The following is a 17,862-nucleotide window of genomic DNA, read 5'->3' as shown; positions in this document are numbered from 1 at the left end:
GTCATTGTTCAAAGCCTGCGCATCAGCCCCCACAGGCCCTGCCGACAAGGGCGCCGCCTCCTGGTGGTAAGTGATAGCTGGGCGCCTGTGGGTCACAACGCCACCCGGTGCCGGTTCTCGGAGCACCCGGATGGCTCTGTCCTTGAACTGTGCAAAGTCCAGATGAGGATCCTGTAAGGCTATGGCCCGCAACTGGGTTCGGTGGACATTGCAATATAGTCCCTCTATAAATTGTTCGGTCAACAGCCTGTCCTCGTTTCCCACGCTGTCGGGGTCGGTCTGCTTAATGGCTCTCAGGGCCTCTTGTAGGTTTAGTGCATAGTCCCTTATACTCTCATGTGCTCGCTGCTTGCACCCATAGAATTTAAGCTTAATCTCGGCTGAGGTGCGGGTATCAAAGGTGTCCCTCAGCCGGGTTAGTATCCCCGCGACAGTCCTCCTCCCAGGTGGCCAGGACTTTACCTCCCTTTGGGCTGCCCCGGTTAGTTGGGCCACCAGGATGCTCACTTTTTGCTCTTCTGTGAGGGGGTACACCTGGAAGAGGCTATCCAGCTTTTCTCTAAAGTCATTCAGGGTATGTGACTCCCCTGAGTATTGGGGTAGCCAGGCTGCTCCCGGGATATAGGGCATGGTAAAAGGCATGACTGCAGCAGCTCTGGCGCTGGCGGGGGTTGAGGCAGTGAAGCTCTCCTCCGTATCCGACATCTTCCTCCCCCCTAGTGGACCGTGGCCTACCTTGCGATGATCCTCTTCCGTAGGCCGCGGCTCCGCAGTGGATCGTCAGGGTTGAGGACCTTCCGTCGCGCTCCTGTGACGTCAGCGTCTGCTGGGCTCCTTCCAGGACCTTACGCGACGTCTGGACGTGAGGCGGGGCTTCAGTTCTCGCGTGCTTTTGGAGTCCACGCCCCTCTTCTTCCCGTGCGGCGTCTTCAAGATGGCGTCCAACGGCGGGAAAACTCCACGGAAGGCGGGAAGAAGGCTGAAAATGGCGCCGGATGGCGGGAATCTTCACCGATGGCGGGAAGAAGGCTGAAGATGGCGCCGGATGGCGGGAATCTTCGCCACAGGTAAGTTTAAAAGTCTCTTTTTTCAGGCACGCAGTACCCGGTGGTTGCGGGCACGGTATACTGCCGACTACGCCAAAAAGGCTGACGCGCCCCTGGGCCTGAGTCACGCAGCGTTGCGCACGCGGGAGCCTACCCGGAGCCGGATCGGATAGGGGTAGTAGTCTCGTGGCGATGACCCGGTCCGTGCCCAGGGAGTCAGACTAAGTGGCGGTATATTAGCAGTAGATGTAGGACGACTACGCCACCCGTTGAATGCAGCTATGGAGCTGCCACTGCAGGGCAGACCGCTGAGGCCGGTGGAAGGATGGTGCAGCGTGGATGGTGTAACCCCCAACGGGAGGGGTATGGCCTCAGGGCAGCCGACGTGGATGATGGGGGTAGCAGGAACCACTCAGAGACGATGCGGTGTAGTTCAGGGTCTTTACTGGTGACAAAGATAGACCCTCCCGGAGTACTGGCTAGCGGTCGGGGCCTGGTCAGTCCTTGAGCAGATGGGATCCCCCTTGGCCAGGCGGAGTTGTAGGCCTCCCCAACTAATTGTACTCTTCTGGCTTCCTTGCTAGAGGCGGGTAAAGGTAGCCCACGTCCCTGAGTGTACCGTGTGGTGCTCACCCGTATGGCCGGTGACTCGGGGCCTTCTAGTGGCTTCCGCTCCACGACGGCGGTGCTGGTCCCACGCGTGTGACCGTGCCTTCGGGTTTCTTGGCCAGAGGACCTGAAATCCCCTGCCGGTCGGTTTCTGCTGCTGGGTCAGGGTTAATCCCCACAGCCTCGGACTCCGGGTCCGGTGGTAACTCTTCAATCAGGGCGAGCTCTTCAGCTGCCAGCCCCTGATTCCTTTTAGCACTGCTCCCACTGAGCTCCTGATCTTTCTTTCCTAAGCTGCTCCTCTTCTTCTCCCTAACCCTGCCTCAGCCCCAGTTTTATATAGGGGAAGTCCTTCCCCTCCCAGGACCGGGCAGGAGGTGTGGCATGAATAGGATTCCTGACCAAGAGACCTCCCACCTGCTCTCAGACATAACATTGCTATTACTGTGGAGATCAGACCCCTGGGGTGCCACAGTTGTATAGCCCTGATTGCTGTCTCCTCTTGGTTTGGTGAACAATGTTGTTTTCTTACTATGCTAATTACATATTATACTAAGTCAGCTGAATGTTTATTTACAATAGCCCTTGCTATACCAGCTATGTAAATTGATTAGCTCAAACAATGAGATCTGAGTGCTGCCCTTTCCCCCCAACCTGTGACTGATGACCTTAGACAGATGTGAATATAAACAGGGATGTCTGTAGTGTTGCAAGCAGAATCAAGGAGAATCAGAAAGACTTTACAAGGAGAATGAGAGACATCCTTCAGGAAAGTAGATGGATAGCATGGCATCCAAAGAGGCACAGATTTGGATTCTACATGATTCCTGCCTTAGAGGTACGTCCCTGACTGGAAAGATATGGATCTGCTCCATTAACCATCAAAGAGACTATGGATACTTTTGGGGAGACCAGGATGGGACGATGAAGTCACCTGGCCCCATGGATATGTTGCTTGGGATTGCCAGAAGGAACCCACCGGTTGCCTGGAACCCATGGAGACATTCAGAGAAGCCAGATTGGCACCCACTGGTCATCTGGCCCCATGGAAACTCTCGGAGAAGCCAGGGTGAGGCTCTCGGGTCTCCTGGCCTTGTACCTCGATGGACAGCTAGCTTCCTAAGTTTGGCGCTACCTTCTCTCTGTGGGGGCCCGCAAGAAGCGAGGGGCCACTGGTTGAGGTAGTTGGCCCTGGAAGTCCCAAAGTCACAGCTGTTCTATTCTTAGGTAGGCGGAGCAGAAGGGTTAGACTGTGTAATGTTGTACCATCTTGGGTATTTGCTGGGACTGTTCTATGTGTTTATTGTTCTATTTTGTGGTTGAATATAGTATTGCCACACTGTTTTACCCTCACCCTGTGATGTCTGAGTAGTGTTACGCCGACGGAAGACCCCGGGTCAATAACCATATACTTATTCATCATTCAATACCATCAGGGAGGCATCTGATTGGATCCAAGTTTATTCTGCAGCAGGATAACACCCCAAACATACAGCCAATGTTATTAAAAGCTATCCTCAGCATTAAAGAGAACAAGGAGTCCTGGAAGTTATGATATGGCCCCTACAGAGCCTGGATCTCAACATCGAGTCGGTCTGGGATTACATGAAAAGACAGAAGGATTTGCACAAATCTATAGTCACTGAAGATCTGTGGTTATTTCTCCAAGATGTTTGAATCAACCTCTCTACTGAGTTCTTCAAAAACTGTGTGCAAATGTACGTAGATGAATTGATGTTTTAAGTCTATTTTGAAGGCAAAGTGTGATCATCCCACATATTGATTTGATTTAGATTTCTCTTTTGCATTTTGTTTATTCAAAAAAATGAAAATATCAATATTTCTATTTTTGCAGCATTTTTTCTGCAATTGCCTAAATCTTATGCATAGTACTGTACACATATGCAACATTCACCAAATAGTATTAACAGCTTTTTTAACAACCAAAAATATTGCATTTGTCTTTATTTTGCAAGGGAGACTTTCACTTCAGTCCACAATGGAAAATTCCTAAACCTTAACTCCAAGTATCTAAAAATGTCAACCATATTCTCATGATGCATTAGTTTTTCATTTTAAGAGACTCTCACTTTACAGAGGAGGATATTTAAATAACATCTGGCCCACCCACAGATTCATAGTAGATTCATAACTTTTTATGATTCTGTCTTTGCAATTTATAATTTATAGCCTAAAGCATGAGTTATTCTTTGATTGAATTATTTTACTTTGCCAAATTTCCAGTGAATCAAGGAAAATGCACAGTGTTTTGATGTCCAATGAACATGCTGCTAGCGTATGTGTATTAACAAGCTTTTGTATTTTCCTTTCAGTTTATCTGTCACAGGTTCTTAGTCTGCTAAAATAACACGTGTTGGAAGAGTGCTCTTGTTTTCTGTATATATAATCATCTGGGACTGTTTTATATTCGTTTTCCTATTTGAATACAGAACTTTTGGCTTTAAAAAAGAATATTAGACATACCAAAACAGGATTCAACAAATGCCATAATCTGCTAATTGAATATTGTAAGAATTCAATTATTTAGATTTAACCCCTTCACGACCTTGGACGTATCCATACGTTTAGGTTGGTAGGTACTTATTGACCTTGGACGTATGAATATGGCTGTGTGTGCTCATTCGCCACCGGGTGTCAGCTGATTTTGACTGCTGACACCTGGCACTCAGTGCTAGGAGCAGTGCCGTTCCACTTCTAGCACTTTAACCCCATAAATGCTGTGATCAAAATCTATCGCAACATTTAGAGAGCAGGCAGAGGGAGGAAGCCCCCCTCTACCCTTGGATGGTGCCCCTGCGACATAATAAAGGGTCCGATTGTTGCTATGGTGACCCAATGTCGTCATGACGACATTTGTCCTGTCGAAATAGCTCAGTTGGGAGAGTGTTAGACTGAAGATCTCAAGGTCCCTGGTTCAATCCCGGGTTTCTGCAAAAAGTCTTTTTCTTCAAACAGAGGCTGGACAGACATCTGTCTGAGATGATCTAGTGAATCCTGCTTTGAGCAGGGGGTTGGACCAGATGACCCAGGAGGTCCCTTCCAACTCTACCATTCTATGATTCTATGATTCTATGGATCTCATAAGGACCAATAAACTTTGGACCCACCTTTGCCGACTGCACTTTATGTTTAATGTTCCTGGATGACAACCAAATCTTCTCCCCAATCTTAAAAACAGGACCCACTGAGCAGTCCCAATATTCTTTTGAACCTCCTTCCAAACATCCCCAAGTCTTTATACGGTGACCTCCACCCCAGGACATTCAGAACTAATCCTAGAAAATTCACCGAAATGGGGATGAAACCCATAATTACAGAAAAATGGAGAGATTCCAGTAGACTGATTAACTCGACTGTTAAAGGCAAACTCAGCGAGAGGTAAAAACGAAGACCAGTCCTCCTGCTGAGCCACCACAAAGCACCTTAAAATTTGTTCCAAAGATTGATTTGTCCTCTCAGTCTGACCGTTGGTCTCAGGGTGGTAGGCAGATGAAAATGACAAGTCAATCCCGAGTTTACTACAAAAAGCTCTCCAGAATTTAGAGACAAATTGTACTCTCCTATCGGACACAATGTTAAGAAGGATATCATGTAACCTTACAATATGGGAAATAAACAAATGGAGAGTGTCTCTGCATCAGGTAATCCAGACAAGGGAACAAAATGAGCTTGTTTGCTGAATCGGTTTACTACCATCCAGATAGCAGTTTTCCCATCAGACAGAGGCAAATCCATGATGAAATCCATGGACAAATGAGTCCATGGTCTTTCTGGAATTGGCAATGGAGCCAATTCCCCGGCTGTCTGGCTATGACTGACTTTAGCACATGCGCAGACTTCACAAGCAGATACAAAATCTTTGATATCATTAAGCATGGATGGCCACCAAAAAAGTCTGGCAATGGCTTTCCATGTAGCAGTAACCCCAGTATGACCACTCAAGATGGAATCATGAAATTGCTGTAACACACGCAATCTTAGGTACACAGTCACAAATAATTTAGACCCTGGAGTAGCCGGAGGATTCAATGACTGGGCATTACGGATCTCCTCCTCCAATTTTGAGGTTACCATAGAAACCACAATACCCTGAGGAATAATGGAGGATGGAGGTTCTGAAGGAGTAACTGGATTGAGACTTCGAGACAATGCGTCAGCTTTCACATTCTTAGACCCTGGTCTGAATGTAATCGAAAAATTAAACCTTGAGAAAAACAAGGGTCATCTGGCTTGTATAGGAGTTAACCTTTTAGCTGACTCAATATAAGCTAGACTCTTGTGATCAGTGACCACAGTTACTGGATGAACCGCCCCCTCCAAAAATGCCTCCATTCCTCAAAGGTTAATTTTGCAGCAAGTAACTCACGATTCCCAACATCATAATTTCTTTCCACCGGCGAAAATTTCTTAAAAAAAGCACATGGACGCAAGTTAGTCAGAGTTTCGGGCCCCTGCGACAAAATCGCCCCCACTCCGATCTCCGAAGCATCCACCTCTACAATGAATGGTTCTTGGAGATCCGGTTTGATCAGAATGGGGGCAGACATGAAACACTCTTTTAATTTTTCAAAAGTCTTGATAGCACTCAGCGACCATATCTTGAGATTTGCCCCCTTTTATGTGTAAGATCAGTTTAGCAATACCAAATTGTAAACCCGTCTAAAATCAAGTTTAGAGAACACCCTGGTCCCCAGAAGCTCATTATATAGGTCAGGGATGAGTGGAAGTGGGTACATATTTTTAACCGTGATTTTGTTTAGTTCCTGAAAATCGAGGCAAGGACGAAGACTCCCATCTTTCTTTTTTACGAAGAAAGCTACCGGAGAGGAGGAAGGACGGATATGACCCTTCCTTAAACTTTCGTTAACATATTCTTTCATGGCGGCCCGTTCAGGCCCGGATAAATGGTATAGATTAGTGTTGAGCCACCCCCGTAGTGTTCGAGTTCGGTTCGTCGAACACCCGTGTGTTCACCGAACTGTTCGTCGAACTGTTCGTCGAACACCTTCGAACACCATTAAAACCAATGGCAGGCAAACAAAAACACATAGAAACACATAGAAAACACCTTCAAAGGTGTCCAAAAGCTGACAAACTGCTCAGAAGACACAACTAACACTTGGAAAAGTGACATGTACATATAGTCATGAGAAAAGAAAAGAGGTGGAGGAGTAAAAGGAGGGGGAGACACAGATATAGGCATGTCATGCCATTCTAAAATCCAAAAAGTGAGAAGCCGACACGTTCAGTCCGCTCCTGCCCGTGCCACCTCCGTGTCGCCGGGTTTGTGCCAGAGCCGCGGTGAACCCTGACGGCCAGCCCCCCTCTCCCAATACTGGTGCCTGTCCGCTGGTGGGTCGAGCGAGCCCCCCTGTGGTGGAGGCAGCTCTAAGCTTTTTAATTTAAATTGTCTCTCTAATTTGAATGAATACACTTTAAATCCATTTACAAGGATCTATTGGAGGGCAAGTCTCATGCCAGCAGCCGCGTAATTCCAGCTCCAGTAGCGTCCACTAAAGCTGCTGCAGTTAAAAAGCTTTTATAAGGATCGAGCTCGGCTGTCCACCGCAAGGCATCCTACTGCCAGTCCCAGCCCCTATGCCTTGGGGTGCCTCCTGATGCTCTTCACTGAGTATTCCGTGGTCCCGAAGCATTTCCTTTGAAAAAATTAAGTGTCCAAACTACAGGTGGTGTAGCTTGCTTAACAGCCGGGATAATCCGCTGACTAGCAGACACTGCTACTAGGCACAAAGTATTTCCTGGGCTAGATGCAGTTAAAAATTTGTAATTAGATACTCTCGTTGGATGCTGAGAAAGCATTCCATAGAGTCTCCTGGCACGCCATATATGATTCTCTTAAAAAGCTTGGGGTAGGGGTCTAGGGGACCCTTTTATAGCCAAAATCACGGCCCTGTATCGCAATACGTCACCTAGGCTGAAGATAAATGGAACTGTAGCACCCTGAGGGCTCGGTTGCTACAGAGGTATTGCACCTCACCCAGAGGTGTGATATCTCACTCTCAGGTAAGGATGGAGTGTGGATCAGGACCCGACACCTGCATGCATTACACCACATTGCCGTGGGGCAGGGCGACCAATATGCCCCTGAGATGGGCACGACAGTCCCTGTCCCTGGCTGGAGTGGGGGGAGGGAACACTGAGGAAGGGGAACCCTGTAGTGCAGGAGCAGGGAGGAAGGAGTTCCTGGGTGCATTGAGAAGGGAGTATAAAAGGTGGGCACCATCTTAGTTCAGTGCAGAGAAGTCTGAGCAGAAGTGGCAGGGAGCAGGGGCTCTGCATGAGCTCTGCTCCGGAGGCGGGCCTAGTAACAGAGGCCCAGGCCTGGAAGAGGGAGAAGGAAGGAAGAGGAGCGGAGAAGGCTCCAGGAACGAGGAATGAAGGGATCCCAGGGGTGCAGACGGGCGAGTCGCCACCGCATGCCCGAATCCACCTGCATGGAGGGGTCAGGCCAAAGGGGGAGACCGGTCCTCGAAACTAGTGGAGGCAGGAAACGACCCTCAGCTAGAAACCGGAGGCTGTGACATTTTATGTGGCGCAGCCCCTCGCTACACCCGCTAGGAGGGCAGCACATAGGGTCGGGGAAACTGGCGCCAAGTTTACCAAGAGGAGGCCCGAGGCAGCCGGACAGAAGGGTTGGTAAGAAAGGCCAGACAAAGGACACACAAAGGGGGTCCTGTGAAGCGCTCCAAAGTTATCTGGGAGTTGTCTGAGCCCCTCACCTGGTGAGCACAGTACGACGTGGGCAGCCGTTACCTGCAGACGTGGTCTGGATAATAAGAACTGTGAATAAAGGCCCTGGACTGCATCACTGACTCCGTGTCGTTACTGCTGCTGCCCTGCACCATCACCCCCATCCTCCGCATACACTGCCCTGAGGCTATACTCCTCCCGTGGGGAGTTATGCTACGCTCTGCTGCACCCACAACACCAGCCTCAGCGGTCTGCCCTGCAGCAGCGGTTCACTCTGACCGCAATCCACGGGTGGCGTAGTCGGACATTTAAACATCAAAACCACATAAATAGTTCCGCTACTGGTTTGACCACCCTGAGCCACGGAACCGGGTCGCCGCCACGAAGACTACAACCACCAGCATCCACCAAAAAGGGTCCGGCTCCGGGTGTCCCAAGGCCCAGGGGGTGCATCAGAACATTTTCATCACCTTTCACAATCACCAATGGGACAAGGCAGGGATGTCCTCTGTCCCCTCTCTTATACATCCTAGTGACGGAGCACCTGCTCTCATCAATTCGCCATAACCCCAATATTAGGTGGATTGAGGTGGGAGGCACCGAGTACAAGTGCTCTCTATTTGCTGATGATGTACTAGTATATATCACTCAATCACATATATCCATCCATGCTGTTATGGCTGAAATAGATCACTTTGTTACATGGTCAAATTTTAAAATCAATGCAGCGAAGTCTGAGGCCCTCGATGTCTCCCTCCCCAAATCCATATAGGATTCCATCCAGTCCAACTTTCCCTTTGCCTGGCCCTCACAGGGTATCAAATACTTAGAAATTCCTATTCATAGAGACCTCTCCCATCTATGTTATCTTAATTTTGGGCCCTTTATTGAACAATTCCATACAGACCACGGTTGGCAAGTTAGAACTGTAAGATTCACTACGTGAACCACTGGTGTTTTGTGGAAAAGCACATGTACACTGTGTTCCAAATTATTATGCAAAAAGTGTTTAGGAGTGATAAGGGAAGAATTTGTTTGTTTGTCAGTTAAACTCATTGATGGTGATGTGTGTCAGGGCTCTTTATATCACTGTAAGCAATTGCAGACACCTGTGCTAATTAGTTTGGCAGGTGTGTCCAATGAAAGGCAAGACTACTTAAGAAGGCTGTCTCACATTATTAAGCAGCCTACATTTTCTGCCAAAATGGGAAAGAAAAAGGATGTGTCGGCTGCTGAGAAGCAACAAATTGTGGAGTGTTTAGGTCAAGGCATGACTACAATCAACATTGTGCGATGATCAGGATGAAGTGTCTTGGCAATCAAGAAGTATGTAGCTGATTCACAGTACACACGTGTGCGTGCTGATAAGGGCAAATTGAGGACTCTTTCCTACAGGCAAGTACGTCAGGTTAAAAGAGCAGCGGCAAAAAAGCCTTGTTATAGCAGCAGACAAGTTTTTGAAGTTGCTGGTGCCTCCAACGTCCCCCGAACAACAAGATGCAGGGTCCTTCAGAGGTTTGCAGCTGTGCATATGCCATCCTGTCGACCTCCTCTATCCACTTCACACAAGCAGAAACGGCTCCAGTGGGCCAAACATTACATGAAGACTGATTTCAAAACTGTTTTGTTCACGGATGAGTGCCGTGCAGCGCTCGATGGTCCAGATGGATGGAGTGGAGGATGGCTGGTTGATGGACACCCCACGCAAACACGGCTACAGCGCCAACAAGGAGGAGGTGGAGTAATGTTTTCGGCTGGAATCATGGGGAGAGAGATTGTCGGCCCCTTTAGGATCCCTGAAGGCGCTAAAGATGAACTCCATAATGTATGTGGATTTTCTCAAACAGCACTTCCTGCCATGGTTCAAGAAGAACTATGTATTTCACAGCAAGATCATTTTTTTGCATGATAATGCACCATCTCATGCTGCACATAAAACATCTGCATCTCTGGCTGATATGGGCATAAAAGGGGACAAACTTATGGTGTGACCCCCATGCTCCCCTGACCTCTACCCCATTCAGAACCTCTGGAGCATCATCAAAAGGAGTGTCTATGATGGCGGGAGGCAGTTCACATCTAAGCAACAGCTCTGGGAGGGTATTCTGTCCTCATGCAAAACAATTGAAGCAGAAACCATCCAAAACCTGACAAATTCAATGGACGAGAGAGTTCAGAAGCTCCTTTCGAACAAGGGGTCCTATGTGAAAATGTAACATCACCTAGAATAAAGTTTTGAGTTGAAAACTGTTTGATTTCCATTTCTAATAACCTGCTAATGCTTATAATTTCAAAAATGACCATTTTTTTGGTCTTTATTAAAATGAAAAGGTTGATCGAAAAGTTTGGGGGATCTAAGAGTGTGGCAACCCAGTAGTCATGATTACTTCGAATTCTGACAATATGAGGGTCATGTTGCAGGTAGTGTAGCAAGAAGGCACTTATGTGTCTTGCGCATCTCGGAGCCCCAAAATTATTTTCCGGGCTAGATGCAGCTACAAATTATTATTAATTTTAAATCTGGTGGAACTTAGTATAGATGGGCTAATAGGATCAGTGCTGCACACTGCTACAAAGCCCAAATTATTTTCCAGTCAAGATACAGATAAACATGATTAGTAATTTGAAAGCTTAAAACGATTGGTATGGTGATTTTAACCAATCATCAAGCTTTTACTCTCCCCAGGATGACACAGGGGTAGAAAAGTCGTTTCGGATCCATGATTTGTTCATCCTTATGAACGTGAGTCTGTCTACATTATCAGTGGAGAGCCGCATGCGCTTATCTGTCAGCACACCACCAGCAGCGCTGAACACACGTTCAGACAGAACGCTGGCTGCGGGGCATGACAAGATCTCCAAGGCGTAAGTGGCTAGCTCCGGCCATTTATCCAGATTGGAAGCCCAAAAAGAGCAAGGGTCCAGTGACACAGTCATGGCTTCAATGTTTACTTGGAGATACTCCTGTACCATCGTCTCTAGGCGTTGACTATGTGTCAGACTTCTTGTCTCCTGTGGCCTTGCAAAGGATGGGCTAAAAAAGTGGTGAAATGATTCCGCAAAATTGATGTTACCAGCAGATACTGTGGTTCTGTTACGGTTTGAGTGCTGAACACTTGACGGTCCCACGGTTGGCAAGTTGGAACTGTGAGATTCACTACGTGCACCACTGGTGTTTTGTGAAAAAGCACATGTAAGATTCTGCAACAGTCTCTGCTGATACTCCTGCATGCGTGCATCCCTTTCTATGGCAGGAATAATTTCTGCAAATTTACTTTTGTACCGGGGATCTAACAGTGTGGCAACCCAGTAGTCAGGATTATTTCTAATTCTCACAATTCGAGGGTCATGTTGCAGGTAGTGCAGCAAGAAGGCACTCATGTGTGTTGCGCATCCAGGAGCACCAAGTCCCTGTTGTGTTGGTGGCGAGGTAACAATCATGCTTCCTTCCTCTGTCCTCTCCCCCCAACCTCGCACAACAGAAATGTGATCAAGGTCTCCCTCATCTGATGAGTCTTCCATCAGTTCGTCCTCCACTTCTTCCTGGGCTCCTGCACCTTCCTCACTAGTTTGGCTGCTACCATGCACCCTGGTAAAACCATCTCCCCCACCCTCACATGCCTGCCGCCTTGGTGCTGCCGACCGTCTGGACCTTGCAGATGTTAGCCCTTCCGCATACAACTCCTCCTCCTCTACTTCCTCCACCTCCTCTTGTGCCACCACCTGACTCCGAATTCTGTTTAACATGTGCTCCAGCATGTAAATCACCGGAATAGTCATGCTGATAATGGCATCGTCAGCACTAAACATCTTCGTCGCCATTTCAAAACTGTGCAGAAGGGTGCATAGGTCCCTGATCTGAGACCACTCCTCCAGCGTGATTTGCCCCACCTCCGGATCTCGTTGGCCCAGGCTATACGTCAGAACGTATTGCACCAGGGCTTGTCGGTGCTGCCACAGTCGCTGCAACATGTGCAGAGTTGAATTCCACCGGGTAGGCACATCGCATTTTAGCCGGTGAAGTGGCAGGCCCAACGACTTCTGTAGAGATGTAAGTCGCTGAGCTGCGGGATGCGAACGGCGGAAGTGAGCACACAGCGACCGTGCCCTCTGCAGAAGGCCATCTAGTCTGGGATAGTGGGCTAAAAATTGCTGGACAACCAGGTTCAACACGTGAGCCATACAAGGCACGTGTGTGACATTGCCCCGGCGAAGGGCCGCACCCAGGTTTGCAGCATTGTCGCACACGGCCTTCCCTGGTTTCAGGTCCAGTGGAGACAACCATTCATGAAATTGGTTCTCCAGAGCTGACCACAACTCCTCAGCTGTGTGACTCACATTTCCCAGACATTTCAAAGTAAAAACCGCCTGATGACGTTGAGCCCTACTGCCAGCATAGTAAGGAGGTGTGCAGGATCCCTTCTGCGCAGTTAGAAAGCTTGTGGCATGACCAGACAGGCTTTGGGTGCAGGTGGAAGACCGAGAGGAGGTTGAGGAGGCAGAAGCAGTGGAGGAACTTTGACATAAAGAGGATTGACGCACAACTCGTGGGGACGGTAAGACTTGGACAGCAGCCCCTTGTCCTGCTGTCACCATAGTTACCCAGTGCCCAATCAGCGACATGTAACGCCCCTGTCCATGCCTACTCGTCCAAGTGTCTGTGGTGAAATGCACCCTGTCACACACAGAGTTTCTCAAAGAAGCGGTAATGTTGTGTGCGACATGCTGGTGGAGCGCAGGCACACCTTTCTTTGAGAAGTAGTGCCGACTGGGCATCTGGTACTGGGGCACTGCGATGGACATAAGGTCTCGAAAATCCTCTGTATCCACCAGGCGGAAAGGCAGCATTTCTGTAGCCAAGAGCTTGCAGATGGTGAAATTCAACCTCTTAGCTTTCTCATGGCTAGGAGGAAATGGTCTTTTACTTGTCCATATCTGAGGGACCGAGGGCTGGCTATTGTGCTTAGACGGGGTTGATAAGGGTGTCCCCGGCAAACTGCCGGTCTGTGAGGAAGATGCAGGCGGACATGTTAGGTTGCCTTGATCCAAAGGTGGTGCTATCGATGTCGGACAGCGCTCAACACCAGCTGGTGTTACCACCTCCAAAGAAAATGATGACCTGCCAATCACGCTGGCTGTTGCGGGTAAAGAGGTGGCAGGTCTGCGCCCCAAAACAGGTGTGACTGCTGTCCCCCCAGTCACAGAGGATGAAGAGGCCGCGGATGCACAAGATATGGCAGACGGTGGTTGGCCCGGCCGGCTAGGCCGCATTGTAGCACATTGAGCTTCCCACTGCAACTTATGCTTCATGTCCATGTGCCGGTTCATGCATGAAGTACTCAAACTATGTATTTTTTGGCCTCTACTTAGCTTTTGCTGACAAATGTTACAGATAACACGAGTTGGGTCATCTTTATCGATCTGAAAAAATGCCCACGCTATGCAAGGCTTAGCACCCATGCGACCTGAAGAGCCACCACGACTTGTGGTGAGAGGCAGAGTTGTGTTTGAGGATGCAGTTGTTGACGTGCTTCCAGTACTACATCTCTGTCCAGGAAGGCGCAACCTGACCTCGTCGTCACTAGCATCTTCCTCCACCTCCTCTGCTGACCTCATCTCTTGGCTGACTGTGGGTTGACAGTAAGTGGGATCTCCAACCTCATCATCATCACCCTGTGGGTTATCACACCCGTCGTCCTCAGAGCCAACCTGTTCCTGCCCTGACAAAAAACTAAAGTTGTCGCTCCAATCAGGTATTTGAGTCTCATCATCGTCTTCCTCATTGTCTCCACCAACAGGAGTTACAGTTTGGGAATGAGGGTCTACATTATGGTCAGAACCTTCTGCGTCTGGTCCTGGATCCGATTCATAAAGATTCTGGGCATCAGTGCAGATCATTTCCTCGTCTGGATTCACAGAAGTGCTGGAGTCGACCTCTGATTCCCAGGCTATAGTATGAGTAAACAGCTCTGCAGACTCAACCATCTGTTCTACCTCATACTCAGACGGACAGCTGGAGATTTGGGAGCTGTGAGGAAGCAAGTGCGATTGGGGTGACACCTTTGAGGACTGGAGTATTTGTGATGTTGAAGTTGATGTGGAGGAGAGCCCACTTAAAGGAGCACTTGATATCCGTTGAAGCACCTGCTGTTTTTGTGCCTCATCTGGAATTTGTAGCGATTGGCGTGGCCGTAAGAAAGGGATCTTATCACATTGTCCGCTAAAAGAAGTAGACATTTTAGTTTGGCTGGAAGATGGTCTTTCTTCTGCAGATGTTACTGTTGCTTTAACACCTACCCCACGGACACAACCTTTTTTCCCCTTCCCAACACTCCTATTCCCCTTTCCACCAGCAGCAGGCCTTTTTCCACTCATTTTGGTGGTTAACTAATTCACAACTCTGGAGTTGTTTGCACAAAAAAACAATGGATGGGAACCGAGCAGAGCTGAGTGGCCAAACTGTGGTATTAGGCCAAAACTATTGGCTGGGTTAGATGCAGAAAAAAATTATATTCAATTTGCAACCTGATGGAGGTCAGTATAGATGGACTAATAGAGAAAGTCCCACACACAGCTAGAAGCCCAAATATTTTTTCAGAGGTAGATGCAGAAAAAAAATATATTCAGTTTGCAACCTGATGGAGGTCAGTATAGATGGACTAATAGAGAAAGTCCCACACACTGCTAGAAGGCCAAATATTTTTTCAGAGCTGGATGCAGATAAAAATTATTTTTAATTTGCAACCTGATGGAGGTCAGTATAGATGGACTAATAGAGAAAGTCCCACACACAGCTAGAAGGCCAAATATTTTTTCAGAGCTAGATGCAGACAAAAAATTATTTTCAGTTTGCAACCTGATGGAGGTCAGTATAGATGGACTAATAGAACAAGTCCCACACACAGCTAGAAGCCCAAATATTTTTTCAGAGGTAGATGCAGAAAAAATTATATTCAGTTTGCAACCTGATGGAGGTCTGTATAGATGGATTAATAGAACAAGTCCCACACACAGCTAGAAGCCCAATATTTTTTCAGAGGTAGATGCAGAAAAAAAATATATTCAGTTTGCAACCTGATGGAGGTCAGTATAGATGGACTAATAGAGAAAGTCCCACACACTGCTAGAAGGCCAAATATTTTTTCAGAGCTAGATGCAGACAAAAAATTATTTTTAATTTGCAACCTGATGGAGGTCAGTATAGATGGACTAATAGAGAAAGTCCCACACACTGCTAGAAGGCCAAATATTTTTTCAGAGCTAGATGCAGACAAAAAATTATTTTTAATTTGCAACCTGATGGAGGTCAGTATAGATGGACTAATAGAGAAAGTCCCACACACTGCTAGAAGGCCAAATATTTTTTCAGAGCTGGATGCAGTTAAAAATTATTTTTAATTTGCAACCTGATGGAGGTCAGTATAGATGGACTAATAGAGAAAGTCCCACACACTGCTAGAAGGCCAAATATTTTTTTCAGAGCTGGATGCAGATAAAAATTATTTTTAATTTGCAACCTGATGGAGGTCAGTATAGATGGACTAATAGAGAAAGTCCCACACACTGCTAGAAGGCCAAATATTTTTTCAGAGCTAGATGCAGACAAAAAATTATTTTCAGTTTGCAACCTGATGGAGGTCAGTATAGATGGACTAATAGAACAAGTCCCACACACAGCTAGAAGCCCAAATATTTTTTCAGAGGTAGATGCAGAAAAAAATTATATTCAGTTTGCAACCTGATGGAGGTCTGTATAGATGGATTAATAGAACAAGTCCCACACACAGCTAGAAGCCCAATATTTTTTCAGAGGTAGATGCAGAAAAAAAAATATATTCAGTTTGCAACCTGATGGAGGTCAGTATAGATGGACTAATAGAGAAAGTCCCACACACTGCTAGAAGGCCAAATATTTTTTCAGAGCTAAATGCAGACAAAAAATTATTTTTAATTTGCAACCTGATGGAGGTCAGTATAGATGGACTAATAGAGAAAGTCCCACACACTGCTAGAAGGCCAAATATTTTTTCAGAGCTGGATGCAGATAAAAATTATTTTTAATTTGCAACCTGATGGAGGTCAGTAGAGATGGACTAATAGAGAAAGTCCCACACACTGCTAGAAGGCCAAATATTTTTTCAGAGCTGGATGCAGATAAAAATTATTTTTAATTTGCAACCTGATGGAGGTCAGTATAGATGGACTAATAGAGAAAGTCCCACACACTGCTAGAAGGCCAAATATTTTTTCAGAGCTAGATGCAGAAAAAAATTATATTCAGTTTGCAACCTGATGGAGGTCAGTATAGATGGACTAATAGAACAAGTCCCACACACTGCTAGAAGCCCAAATATTTTTTCAGAGGTAGATGCAGATAAAAATTATTTTTAATTTGCAACCTGATGGAGGTCAGTATAGATGGACTAATAGAGAAAGTCCCACACACTGCTAGAAGGCCAAATATTTTTTCAGAGCTAGATGCAGACAAAAAATTATTTTCAGTTTGCAACCTGATGGAGTTCAGTATAGATGGACTAATAGAACAAGTCCCACACACAGCTAGAAGCCCAAATATTTTTTCAGAGGTAGATGCAGAAAAAAATTATATTCAGTTTGCAACCTGATGGAGGTCTGTATAGATGGATTAATAGAACAAGTCCCACACACAGCTAGAAGCCCAATATTTTTTCAGAGGTAGATGCAGAAAAAAAATATATTCAGTTTGCAACCTGATGGAGGTCAGTATAGATGGACTAATAGAGAAAGTCCCACACACTGCTAGAAGGCCAAATATTTTTTCAGAGCTAGATGCAGAAAAAAAATTATATTCAGTTTGCAACCTGATGGAGGTCAGTATAGATGGACTAATAGAACAAGTCCCACACACTGCTAGAAGCCCAAATAATTTTTCAGAGCTAGATGCAGAAAAAAATTATATTCAATTTGCAACCAGATGGAGGTCAGTATAGATGGACTAATAGAATGATGCTATGCCCAAAAGATTTTACTTCACTAGGTGCAGTAAAAAAATTGGTATTCTATACACAGGTGGTATATCTTGCAACACAGATAGGCTACTCCACTGACTAACACACTCTGCAATAGGCCAAAAAGGATTAGCTTTGCTAGATTCAGCCAAATGCTGTGAAAAAAACTTGCACAGCACTGGCACAGACCTGCCTGGCAAAAACTGATAGGAACTGATGTAACCTAGTCCTGAAAAGGACTGCAATTACAATTAGTCTTTACTCCCACAATCTATCTATTTAAGAGCACAGACCTGCCTGATAAAAGTCGTAGGAAATGCTGTAACCTAGTCCTTAAAAGGACTGCAATCACAACTATTCCCTACTCCCAAGCTATCTGTAGATTTGTGCGAAAATTGGCTTGAAATTAACAAGGTATAGCGCACACAGCAACAGCGGTGCCGTCTAACACGCAGCTGCAGCAGTGAGAAAGTGGTGGCGACGGGGAA

The 17,862-nt window shown here is 46.7% G+C and overlaps 1 non-coding gene across 1 annotated transcript; it reads left to right on the top strand.

The window, feature by feature from the left end:
• Nucleotides 1-4,536: 4,536 nt before the first annotated feature.
• On the top strand, nt 4,537-4,609 carry TRNAF-GAA (transfer RNA phenylalanine (anticodon GAA)). The gene has a single exon. It is a non-coding gene; the product is annotated as a tRNA-Phe (tRNA).
• The last annotated feature ends 13,253 nt before the right edge of the window (nt 4,610-17,862 follow it).

Source organism: Phyllobates terribilis, unplaced genomic scaffold, assembly GCF_046119375.1.
Source record: "Phyllobates terribilis strain yellow unplaced genomic scaffold, ASM4611937v1 Scaffold_8__6_contigs__length_399053987, whole genome shotgun sequence".
Classification (NCBI taxonomy): Eukaryota; Metazoa; Chordata; class Amphibia; order Anura; family Dendrobatidae; genus Phyllobates; species Phyllobates terribilis.
Note: the sequence above shows the minus strand (reverse complement) of the source record. Positions and strands in the feature narration are given on the sequence as shown.